Raw genomic sequence first — 13275 nt, forward strand, 5'->3', positions numbered from 1 at the left:
AAACCAAACAACATGAAAAGCTTTTCTCGCTTCATAATCTGTTAAAATAGGAGTGACAGAGAACTCCTAAATTCCACTATTTAAAGAAAGTAACATCAATCTTTTTTTCAGCTCTAAAAGTGAACATTAAACGATTATTCATAACTCTAACCACCCCACTTCTTTTAAATGCTTACTGTCTGGCTCCACTTCTATAACTATATAGTGTTCCAATAAGGTACTTAATTAAATTACATCAATTTAATTTAAAGACCACACAGCGACTGTCTTCTTTCGTGTCTTTCTTCTACTGGCTGAGAATCTCCCTCAGTCATCCTCTTTTATGTTTCACATGGAAATGCATCGGATCATCCCATTGGTTCAATGCTGGCAAAACAATAAATTCAAACTCAATTGGGTTTTAGTATCCTGGGGGAGAATTTAAACTTTTTGGTTAAATTCGAATTGTTGTCAAAACAGCAACCAAAACTCAGGTATCCATGTCACAGCCAAATATTATATATTTTCAAATTTCCAGTACAATCTGGCACTGCCACCTAATCATATAGACAGGTGCTTACAAGCTCTCGGTTCAGTACAACATTCTCTCTCTCTAAAAGGTACAGCACATGCCTTCAATTTCATAGCAACAGACAAAGAGTGAAGGTTTGAAATAGTGACCGCAACAGAGAGAGAAAGACTTAGTGATTGAAACAGATTGGGGATACGCAGAGAGAAAAATAAAGTCATAGAGATGTCCAGCATGGAAACAGACCCTTAAGCACAGCTCGTCCATGCTGGCCAGATATCCCAACACAATGTAGTCCCACTTGCCAACACCCGGCCCATATGCCTCCAATCCCCTTCCTATTCATATACCCATCCAAATGCCTCTTGAATGTTGCAATTGCACTAGCCTCCACCACTTCCTCTGGCAGCTCATTCCGTACACGTACCACACTCTGCGTGAAAATGTTGCCCCTTAGGTCTCTTTTGTATTTTCTCCTCTCACCCGAAACCTATACCCTCTAATTTCGGACTCCCTCATCCCAGAAAAAAGACTTTGTCTATTTATCCTCTCCATGCCCCTCATAATTTTGTAAATCTGTGTAGGTCACCCCTCAGCCTCCGATGCTCCAGATCACAAACCAGTAAGATTTGCTGCTGCCTGTTTGCTGTGTTCTCATCTCCAGGCTCTCCATGTGTAATGAGCTGTATTATGTAACTGTCCGGGATTCACTGCCTCATTTCACCCTATACCCCGTGTCCCAGCCTTTGCCCATGGGAAATGAGTACGCATGCAGCCTGGGGATCTGGACTCCATCCCAGGTCAGCTCAGGCCAGGAAGCAGCGATGGTGGAATCTGGCCTTTTGAGATCCCTGTCAGAACAACACTGGCACTATTGTTCCCGGGGGGGAGAGAGAAAGAGAGACATGAGACAGAAATGCAGGTATTGAAAGAGAGAGATGGACAGAGAGACACATTTTATAGGATGGAAACAGACCATTGTTCCACCTATTCTATCCTGATCATAATCCGAATATAAACGAGTCTGACCTGCCTGCTTCTGGCCCATATCCCTCAAATCTTTCCGAGTCATATGTCCTCCCAAAGGTCTTTTAAAGTTTGTCATTTTAACTACTTCTACCATTTCATCAGAAAGTTCTCTCTGTATAAAGAAAAGTTGCCTCTGATGTATTTTATACATCTCTCACCTTAACCTTAACAAAGTGCTCCCCGTCTTGAAATTCCCCATTTAAGTAAAAGATAACTACCATCAACTACATCTATGTCCTTCATTGTTTTATGTCAGGTCTCCTCTCAACCTCCTTTGTTCAAGTGAAAAATGTCCCAGCACTCTCTAGCCTTTTGTTTTAACTCAAACGTTCCGTATCTGGCAGACTCCTGGTAATTATCTTCTGAACCTTCTCTAGCGTGATAATATCGTTCCAATAACTGGGCGACCAGAACTGGATTTCTGGTCCAGTAATGAAGGAAAGTGTGCCAAAAAAAAATTAACCATCCTGTCCATGTGTGGCACAAACTTTAAAGAATTATGTACCTGGCCCCCAAGGTCCCTCTGTTCAACAACACTACCCAAGGCCCTACCCATGAATTGTATGAGATCTATCCTTGTTTGTTGTACCAAAACGCAAAACCTCACATTAATCGAGAGAGAGGGACTGTCAGAGAGCTCAAGACAGGCAGAGAGCGAAGGATAGAAATGGTGTGTCTGTGTGTACGTGCGTGTGTGAGAGAGAGAGAGAGTCAAGGCACTTTGTGATTGAGAGACAGCTGGGAAAATAGAAACAGCCGGGGGAGTAACAGACAAACACAGATCACAGATGTTTGTGTCTTGCTATTGCGTCTCTGGAGTGTGGTGCCCCACCTGCCTGGACGGATGCTGCTCCGACAACATTTAAGAAGCTTGACACCGACCAGGCCTGCTAAATTAGCACTATATCCACTCCCTCCATCATTGACACTCAGAAGCAATAGTGGGTACTACGCACAAGATGTACTGCAGAAAGTCATGAATGATTCTCAGACAGTAACTTCCAAATTCATAACCTCTTCCATCTAGAATGGTAAGGGAACCAGATACATGGGAACATCACCGACTTCAAGCTCCCATGCAAGACACTGATCATTCTGACTTGGAAATATATCAGCCATTCATTCAGTGTCGCTGGGTTACAAAGTGTGGTGTACTCAGTCCAGACAATCACAAAAGCCAACGTCCCTTCTGTAGAATCCATCTACCAGGCCCACTGTCAAGGAAAGGCCGCCAGCATTCTCAAAGATCCATCCCAACCTGTTAATGTTTTCTATACCCGCTAGCATCGAGGAGAACCTACAGAAGCCTGCATACCAGCACCAGCCGGTTTCGAAACATTTTCTACGCCACTGTTGTTAGAATCCTTAATGTTTACTCAAACTTTTAACATTTGCCTGGACCTGTGTTTCTGTTTTTGCAGCTGTTTACCAATTATTTACTTATCTATGCAACTAAATTACGTGATCCGCCTGTATTGCTCGCAAGATAAAGATTTTTACAGTTCCTTGGTACACGTGACAATAAATTCAATTCAATTCAATTCCAATCCTCGAATTTCCTCACTAAGGACATTGTGGGTTAACCTATAGCACATCGAGTGCAGCTGTTCAAGACAGCAACTTACCCCCTAATTCTCAAGGGCAATTAGGAATGGAGAATGTATACTTGCTGAGCATACAATGCTTATGTACCATGAGAGAAGTTTTAAAAATGATGATAATGGGTATCAGATTAAAAAGAAGGATGAGGAGGAATTATTCTCTCAAGTGTTCGCAAAAGGATGGAATTCACTTCCAACAGTTTGGTGGATGACAGGATATTGAATAGGTTGAAAGGACGACACAGACAGATTTCTAATTTGTACCTGATTGAAGGTTTATGATGGATAGGCAAAAAAGTGGTGTTAAGGCCGAGATGAGATCAGCCATGGTCAAGTGGAGGAGCAGGCTGGAGAGGTTGAAGTGCTCACTCATCCTCCTTAACGTCATGTTCCTACAGTCGTATGTAGGTGAAATGTAGAGGAATGGAGATGGAGCTTTTTTCCTAATTGTTCAATGGTTTAATCTTGTATTGCCCAACTCCAGGGAAAGCTGAGATCCAGCTGGTGAGGGCTGATTGGATGAGCTCTAAGTTGTGAATCAGTAATATGTTTGAGAAACAAACCTCGGGACGTATAGGCGTTCCAAAAAGGACTGTGAATTATGTTAGGTGTGTACATGAGCCATTACAATAGATGTAAAGTACAGAAATGCTCCTCCCCATTTGATTAAAAGCTGTCCCTCAATGCTACCTCTCAGATTAACTTCAGACAAATGTTTCAATCGAAAGAAACACTTAATTCCACATCTTGGCACCCTTCAGCTTTATATGAAACTGCTCCTGGATTCATTGATCTGGATGATTGAACACAGAGGGTTAGCAGGATGCACAGCCCCACATGTACAAAGGAATAATGTGGATGTGCTGGGGTGGATAACCTCGATGAATTGCTTAATTTACAAACAAATCAATATTTTCACTGAGCTCCAAATCAGAATCGCGCACTCGCAGCAGGCAGTTTGAGCCCTCTAGTGACTAGCCTCACTGCTGGCCAATGGGAAACCCTGGAAGACCGGAAGAAAGCTGGTTCTCCAGCCAATCAGCGCTCCCCTATTATCTGAATGCGGAATTCGGACAATAAAGCTGCTGATTGGTTCCCAGAGAAGGTGCTGCTGCACCTCATCTCTCTCTGAATGACGATGGAGACTCACCCACACTGAACCATACTCCTGTGGAAGATCATCTGGGAGCATTTTATTATTTTCATGTTCTTTTCACATTCGTGCTTAAATTGATGACTTGCAAGGATTGCACGTTCGGGAAGTGAATCTAGGGAAGGGGACTGTTTCTGGAAAGTGATGTATCCCGCTCTGTAAAAGACAGTGACATCGATTACTGTACTGAGGAAGAGTCCCTCGACTTGAAACTTTAAAATGTGATTTCTCTTCACTGATTATGCCAAACCCGCTGAGCCTTTCCAGCAATTTCTACTTATGCTGGTGACATTTTTTCCTCACTCAGCCTGGCACATTCTGGCTAACAGAATGACTCCCTGTCTTAATGTTCACAATTAAAAGGAGGGATTTCCAGGCAAGAGCTGACATGTGATGAGCATTAAATTAAAATCAGATTGAGTTATAGAGTCATACAGTCATATAAATGTCCAACCCATCCATGCCGACCAGGCATCCCAACCCAATCTAGTCCCACCTGCCAGCACCAGAACCTCATCTCTCCAAACCCTTTCTATTCATATACGCATCCAACTGCCTTTTAAATGTTGTAATTGTACCAGCCTCCACCACTTCCTCTGACAGCTCATTCCATACACGTACCACCCTCTGTATGAAAACGTTGCTCCTTAGGTGTCTTTTATATCTTTGCTCTCTCGACCTAAACCTATGCCCTTTAGTTCTGGACTCGCCAATCACATGGAAAAATACTTTGTCTATTTATCCTATATATGCACCTCATCATTTTGTAAATCTCTGTGAGGTCACCCGTCAGCCTCCGGTGCACCAGGGAATACAGCCCCAGACTGTTCAGCTTCGCCCTATACCTCAAGTCCTCCAAACCTGGCAATATCCTTGTAAAACTTTTCTGAACCGTTTCAAGTTTCACAACATCTTTCCGATAGGATGGAGACCAGATTTGCAATTTTCGAACAGAAGCCTAACCAATGTCCTGTATAGCCGCAACACGACCTCCCAATTCCTGTCCTCAATACTCTGTCCAATAAAGGGAAGCATACGAAATGCCTTCTTCACTATCTCTCTACCAGCGACTCCACCTTCAATGTGCTATGAAACTGCACTCCAAGTCTTCCTTGTTCAGTCACACTCCTTAGGATCTTACCGTTAAGTGAAGAAGTCTTGCTAACTAGTCCCTTGTACTTACTAACTATACCTCTTATGCTCACATCTAAATCATTTATATAAATGACGAAAACTACTGGACGCTGCACCGATCTTTGTGGCACCCCACTGGTCACAGGCCCCCAGTCTATGACCACAGTGCGTAATCTCATAATATTCGGTCATTTAAGAACGAGATGAGGATTAATTTCTTGTTATCACCAAGTACTATTGAGGCTGGCGTATTAAGTGTACTGAAAGCTGAGATGGACTGATTTTAATCAGGAAGGCAATCAACAGTTTAAGAGAAAAGGCAAGTCATTGGAGTTGAGGTTATCAGATCAATGGTGGTGACCTGATTGAAGAGCTGAACAGACTTGATGGGCTGAATGGTCTACTTCTGCACCTATGACTTATCGTTCGTTGTTCAGAGTAAATTGACATTTTACTTTGGGAGTACAGTCTCTTATTGTTTTGTTTGCACGTTACTTACTAATCCTGTGAATTCAACACAGGGAAATGATTTTGTGGGCACTTTTCTGTTTTCGCAACCTTGAATGGAGAGTCATAGTTCTGAAGTTATGCCTGTCAGTGAGAAGTCCTCAACATTTGGACTCCTGATCAGCATGGAACTGATTTGAAATTCATAAATTGAAGTATTGGACAGTGCAGGAGCTGGAAAAACTACCGACAAACTCTCAAGGTAAAAATTTTCAATAGAGGAGACAAAGGCATCAGCAACTAGGCATTAAATAGCATCAAAAATTAAATGTGCCCGCCAATACTGAATTAGTACAGAATAAACAGTCAATTACCAGTTCAGAAAAGAGCAAATTAAACCTCAGCATGACGTGGAAGAATAAAAGTGCTGGAAAGGAAACTGAAAAGCCAAATTGAGGAAGCTGTTGACTGAGAGTTAAATAGTGAATATTCTGACTGGGGATCAGGGAAAAAAAATCAAAGCAGTCCCTGACATAGAAGAGAGAGAGAGAGCTCTTGAAATCTCTGGTATCAGAATGAGAAACTGGGAAGCAATGGACGTAAATACCAGTGGACAATGGCAGACGATTGTGTGGATCTCTTTGGAAAGTGAATGAACCTTCAAGGCTTCATGAGATAAACATCCTGGGCTATAAAAGTAAAACAAATTCCAAACATTGCAGAAATTGTTTGAAGCAAACATTGTTCTATGTTAGTGTGCTTCTTCGTTTTCCTTTTCATTCACATAATTATGTTCATTTTTGTTTAATAGTGTGACCTGTGGTGCTATGCATCTTTCAGATAGAATAGAATCCCTTCAGGCTCTTCGGTCCACCAAGTCCACACCGACCCGCTGAAGAGTAACCCACCCAGATCCATTTCCTTACCCTATATTTACCCTTGATATACCTAACCGACACATCCATGATCATGGGACAATTTTCCATGTCCAATTCACCTAACCTCACATCATTTAATTGTGGGAGGAAACCGGAGCAGGAGGAAGGTACCCACGCAATCATGGGGAAAATGATCAAACTCCACACTGTCGCCCAAGGCTGGAGTCGAACCCAGGTCCATGGCGCTATGAGGCAGCAGTGCAAGCCACGGTACCGGCCTAGCGTTACTCACGAGCTGTTTGAAAGTATGTTTAAACATTAACTCTCCTGACAAAGATTGCAGGATTCTTGTCCAATGGGGACAAAAGATGAGCAGGGTTAGTCAGTGAGAATGTCCACTCACAGGGAGGCCGCAGACGTCAGGCAGGCTCAGGAAGTCATGAGCAGATAAAACACATATTCAAATTACAACGGAGACAGTGTGATTCAGTTGTTTATGTTTGACACAGGGAGCATGTCTGAACATTTTGGAAAATGTTTGAATGGGAGTGTTACTGGCGAGGCCAGAGTGGATGCCCATCTCTAATTACCCCAGAAAATGATGTAGAGGAGCCGGTGTTGGACTGGGGTGGGCAAAGTTAAAAATCACACAACACCACGTTATAGTCGAACAGGTTTATACTCCATCACATTCATGTGCACATTTTACTAAGCATGCACACAGTTGAAACTTTATTGCTGGAACAGCACAGCAGGTCAGGCAGCATCCAGGGAACAGGAGATTCGACGTTTCGGGCACAGGCCCTTCTTCAGGAATGAGCAGAGAGTGTTCAGCAGGAGAAGATAAAAGGTAGGGAGGAGGGACTTAGGGGAGGGGAGTTGGAAATGTGATAGGTGGAAAGAGGTCAAGGTGAGGGTGATAGGTCGGAGTAGGATGGAGGCGGAGAGGACAAGAAGAAGACTGCAGGACAGGAAGGCGGTGCCGGGCGGGAGGGACCCGGCGGAGACAAGGTGGGGGGAGGGGGGAATGAAGAAACTGGTGAAGTCCAAGTTCATCCCCTGTGGTTGGAGGGCTCCCAGTCGGAAGATAAGACGCTCCTCCTCCGACCGTCGCGTTGTTGTGGTTTGGCGGTGGATGAGTCCAATGACCTGCATATCCTCGGTGGAGTGGGAGGGGGAGTTGAAATGCTGTGCCACAGGTTGGTGGGGTTGGTTCGTCCGGGTGGCCCAGAGGTGCTCTCTGAATCGCTCCGCAAGTAGGCGGCCTGTCTCCCCAATATAGAGGAGGCCACACCGGCTGCAGCGGATGCAGTAGATGATGTGGGTGGAGGTGCAGGTGAATCTGTGGCGGATATGGAAGTTTCCTTTGGGGCCTTGGAGAGAAGTGAGGGGGGAGGTATGGGCGCAAGTGTTGCACCTCCTGCGGGCGCAAGGGAAGGTGCCGGGAGTGGAGGTTGGGTCGTTGGGGGGTGTGGATCTGACAAGGGAGTCGCGGAGGGAGTGGTCTCTACGGACAGCTGATAGGGGAGGGGAGGGAAATATATCCTTGGTGCTGGGGTCTGTTTGGAGGTGGCGGAAGTGATGGCGGATGATGCGCTGTACATGGAGATTGGTGGGGTGGTAGGTGAGGACCAGTGGGGTTCTGTCCTGGTGGCGGTTGGGGGGGCGGGGCTCAAGGGCGGAGGAGCGGGAAGTGGAGGAGATGCGGTGGAGGGCACCGTCGACCACGTCGGGGGGGAAATTGCGGTCCTTGAAGAAGGAGGCCATCTGTGTTGTACGTATTTTGAACTGCATGCACACACACAAACACACACTCACACTCTCTTCCACACATGCACATACACATATATATGTCTACGTGGTGAATTTGCATTTTCAGACACATTCTATTTTTGTTCAAAAAGCACACAGCCTGCCGAAAGTCAATCCCTATCACATTTCCTACTTTGGAAATTGAACCAGTCTGACTTAAGATTGGGATACAGACAGTCACTAACCTCACACCTTAAGACGTTGTTTGAGCTGAGATGTCGTTTTGTTTCATAAAACCTTCAGTTATTTCGAGAATGTGACTTAAAAGAAGTTCTGGGATTTACATATTAATGAAGCAAAACTTGCAATAAATTCTAAAAGATGAAATACTTGATAGCAATCTAGATTTGTTCAATATATCATTTCAATTGCGTGCCACTGCGATCATTTCCTATAAATTCAGTCTCTTATGAGCCCGCTGCACTAGTTACCTGAAGGACTGCACTCTGAAAGCTAGAACCTTCCAATAAACCTGATGGAATATAACGTGGTGCTGTGTGATTTTTATCGTTGTCCCTGAAGTGTGATGGTTTGTCAATCAGCTACTTGGAGTGCTGCAGACTTTGTGTCTCTGTGTCTGCCCTATGACCGTTGGAAAATGCTTTTCCTGCAGAATAAATGCCGGTTTGTTCCTTAAATAGGTATTCTTTCAAACGGTCGCAATAAATGCATGATGGGCCGGATGAGTGTGGGAGGCAGTTAACTGTTGAGGGAGAAAGCAGCACAACAGTTGATTGAGGACTGCCACTGACTGGCCCTTCCCTCGCTCCCTCCGCTGACACGCACATACACATGCACCAGACTTGAAACCTACACAGAGATTCCTCACTCCATCGTGGACGATCGGCGGGGTGGGGAGGGAGAGGTCAATCCCAGCTCCTGTTGCATACTCCCCTGTGGATGATGGGGGATGGGAGACGGCAGACCCAGCTCCTATTGCTCACTCCCTTGTGGAGGAGGGGGAGTGGAGAGGGCAGTCCCAGATCCTTTTGCTCACTCCCTTGTGGATGATGGGAATGGGGAGAGGGCAGACCCATCTCCTGTTGCTCACTCTCTTGTGGATGATGGGGGAGGGGAGAGGGCAGTCCCAGCTCCTGTTACTCACTCCCTTGTGGATGATGTTGGAAGGGTGGTATCAGTCCCAGCTCCTGTTACTTACTCCCATGTGGGGATAGATTTTCCAGAAATTGCCTGAGATGGGCGAAGTCCGATCTGACTGACTGGAATGGGCGAATGGAAAAGCAAGACTGTTTGAACAATGGACTTCCCGCTTCTCTGAAACCTGTATGGACAGCAAGATAGCCATTGAGGGATTGTGGAATGTCAGGGCAAATGTGGAACTGTCAAATGAGGAAAAGGAATGGGGATTGACCAATGACAAGCGAGGAGTGTGTTGGAACTGAAACTGTAATTGATCAGTAATGAGGGAAAGGTTGGGAGCTTCGCTGTGGTTAGACATGCTCTGGGATATAGGTAAAGCAGTGTTACTCGTGCAGCCATAATTGCTTATGCAAGGTAAATGAGCTAACACCAGTGTATAATTGCTTCAGTCCAGAGCTGAATTAATAATTGCTTATGCAAGGTGAATGCACCAATACCAGTGTTTAATTGTTTCAGCCAAGAAAGTAAACTATGGGAAGGAAATACATAATTGCTTTTCATTAGCTGAAATGTGCATATGAGAAGGAAAACTTTGTGAAGGAAATGCATGATTGTTTTTCATCAGCTGAAATGTGTATACAAGAATGAAATATGCCTGCAAAGAATGGAAGATGTCACAGAAAAACAGACAAGGTGCAAAGAACATTGTGTTATGCCAAACTTGACACGTTGCCCTCATGTTTGCACTGAAACGAGCCAAGTTAGTTACAGAGTAAATAAGAGTCCGGCTTGGAGTAGTGGAGAAGTAAACAAGGGCGGAGCGCAACTCGGCGAGGCAGAACACAATAAGGAATATTGATCGGTTTGAAGGCCAATGAGACTCAATTAAACTGCATAAATTGTGAAGTACTTTTTGGATCGGGGTGCCTATTTATTAGACTCCCATCTTGCAAGATCGTTTCAATATTTATTATATTGTGAGCTCTGTTTCTCACATTTTGGGCCTTCGTTCAGGGTGTCCATCATCACCAGCAGGCACTGTCGACGGCTGGGAAGACGTATCCCGTTCCTTTTCGAATGGTCCCGTGTTCCTCAGTGTCGGGTTCCCCCTTCTGGTTGACTGATCGAGATCCGATGAGAGTCTATCTGAACCAGGCGAAAGTTGCAAGTCGGCACAGGGAGACATCGAGCCAGGCAACTCCGTGCACGGACTAAGGAAAGGAAAATTGACTTTTAATTACTGCGTTGCTGGCTGGGATTTTGTTCCAGTAATTAAAAAGTGTCTAACGAAGGAACTCAATATGGGCTGTGCCAAGGGGATGGAAAAAGCCTCCGGGGAAGAAAAAAAGAAATGGAAATGGAAATGGAGGCGGGGTCCATGACAACATAACTCCAGATAGTCCGTTGGGCAGGATGTTGTGGAATTGGAAAAATAATACTTGTACAAGGGCAAAGATAGGAAAATGATGATTAATATTGATGCTTTCTATGGACGAAGGAATCCATTGTTTGTCCCGCCATCTTCTGTCCAAAGTACGGATCGGATGAAGACAGTGCTTCTAAATATTTGAATTTATATGTCAACGGAAAACAGCGTTACAGTCAGGAGGAATCAGATTATGCTTACTGTCGGAGGACTAGTAGCTGAATGGCTACTGAGGGTACACTTCGTAACTAAATCAGGGCCAGACATCCAGAAAAAGATTCAAAAGGTAGGGGGGTGGACCGAGAAGCCTCCAGAGGAGTTGTTGCGGGAAGTTCAGAAACTGTCCGTGAGATACAGTGTGTGTGTGTGTGTGAGAGAGAGAAGAGCTGCACAGCTAATGGAAAGTTTAACCTTTTGTGATTCGGTTTGAATGCAAATTTGTTTGTTGGTGATTGACTGTTGGTGCTTTGTTCCCTGGAGCTTGAGATCCGGGAATGTTTTGAATCTGATTTCTATTATGGAAATTTAACATGATTTATTTTAAAGTTAAGGATTTTACAGTGATTATGAAATAAAATGTTGACTGATGTTCTTTTGACAGGTCATGACTTCCTTACTATCAATTTCTAAATAATCTCTTTTATCCTTAAATAAAAGCGATTTATAGAGGATAGTTGAAGTTTCAGTTAAACATTACATTGTAATAAATCAAAACAAAATGCTATGGTTAATATTTGTGACCTTGGATTCGGCCATTATTCATGCACAGAAGTTTTTTTTTGTTAACTCGAATAGGCAAAATAATGATATCCACGGTTGACGAGGTAATAAAGCGAAGGACAAAACTAAAAGGAGAAGGAAACCGGAATGGTGGACGGTAGAATGTTGAAAATAAAAGGAAGAGAAGAGATCGGGGAGGAGATGTTAATGGGTCTGGTGGACAGGAACAAGGTTCAAAGTGGAAATCCCCACAGGCGGGAAATTATTACAGTGGAGAGACAGGTCATTTTAAGAAACAATGTCCAGATCTGAAAAAGGAAGCAAAGGTAGTAACGTTTATGAATTTTTATGAAGAATAGGGGTGTTAGGGGTTCCTGCCCCCAGGGTCCCACCAGGAACCCATGATAAATTTAAAGGTGGCACCTTACAAAGAGGACATCGTTTTCCTAGTCGATACGGAGTCAGCAAGGTCATCCTTAAATTATAAACCCAAGGGAGTGGAAATCTCGAAACGAATGTTAACTGTTTCTGGAGTAAAAGAGGAGGGATTTACAGTTCCAGCATTTGAACCTATGATAATCGGAAGTGGGGAAGAGATTGTCGAAAGTGAACTGTTATATATTCCTGATATCGGAAGTAATTTATTGTGGAGGGATTTAATCATACTCCTGTAATCTGGAGATTGGAGTATGGGACCAAAGATGAATGATACAAATTGCCGTCCTGACTGAGGAAGAGGAGAAGGAAATAGAACCCAGTGTGTGGGCACGGGAAGGGAATCGCAGAGGATTACAATTACCTCCTTTGGAGATCAGTTTAAATAAAGGGAGAGACGTGGTTTGCAAAAGATAATATCCGATTTCAATAGAGGGACGCAGGGGATTGTGGCCAATAATTGAGGGATTGATTAAGGATGGATTACTATAGCCTTGCACGTCCCCTTACATTACCCCTATTCTGCCAGTAAAAAAAATCGGACAGTAATTATTGCCTGGTACAAGACCTAAGGGCATTGAGTCAAATAGTAGAAGCCCGCCACCCTGTGGTCCCTAATCCCTATACACTTCTGAGTAAGATTCCCCATGACGATAAATGGTTCAGGAAAGTGGATCTGAAGGATACCTTCTGGGCATTTCCCCTGGTGGAGGGGAGGAGGAATATGTTTGCTTTCGGTTTGGAAGTTACAAAAATAGGGCGAAAACAGCATTACACATGGACGGTTCTCCCGCAGTGATTTACTGAATCACCGAATCTCTTTTGTCAGGTGTTGGAACACGTCTTGGGGAAGTTCAATAGCCCCAAAAGAATTACTCTGTTAGAATATGTAAATGATCTTCTGGTAACAGGCGAGAAAAGGGACAACCCAATAGAAGCCATAAACAAATTAGTACACTTTCTAGGATAACAAGTATTGCGGGTCACCAAGAATAAATTGCAGTACGTAGAGAAGGAAGTCAGATATCTGG

The sequence above is a fragment of the Chiloscyllium plagiosum genome, chromosome 49 (genome assembly GCF_004010195.1).
Source record: "Chiloscyllium plagiosum isolate BGI_BamShark_2017 chromosome 49, ASM401019v2, whole genome shotgun sequence".
Lineage (NCBI taxonomy): Eukaryota > Metazoa > Chordata > Chondrichthyes > Orectolobiformes > Hemiscylliidae > Chiloscyllium > Chiloscyllium plagiosum.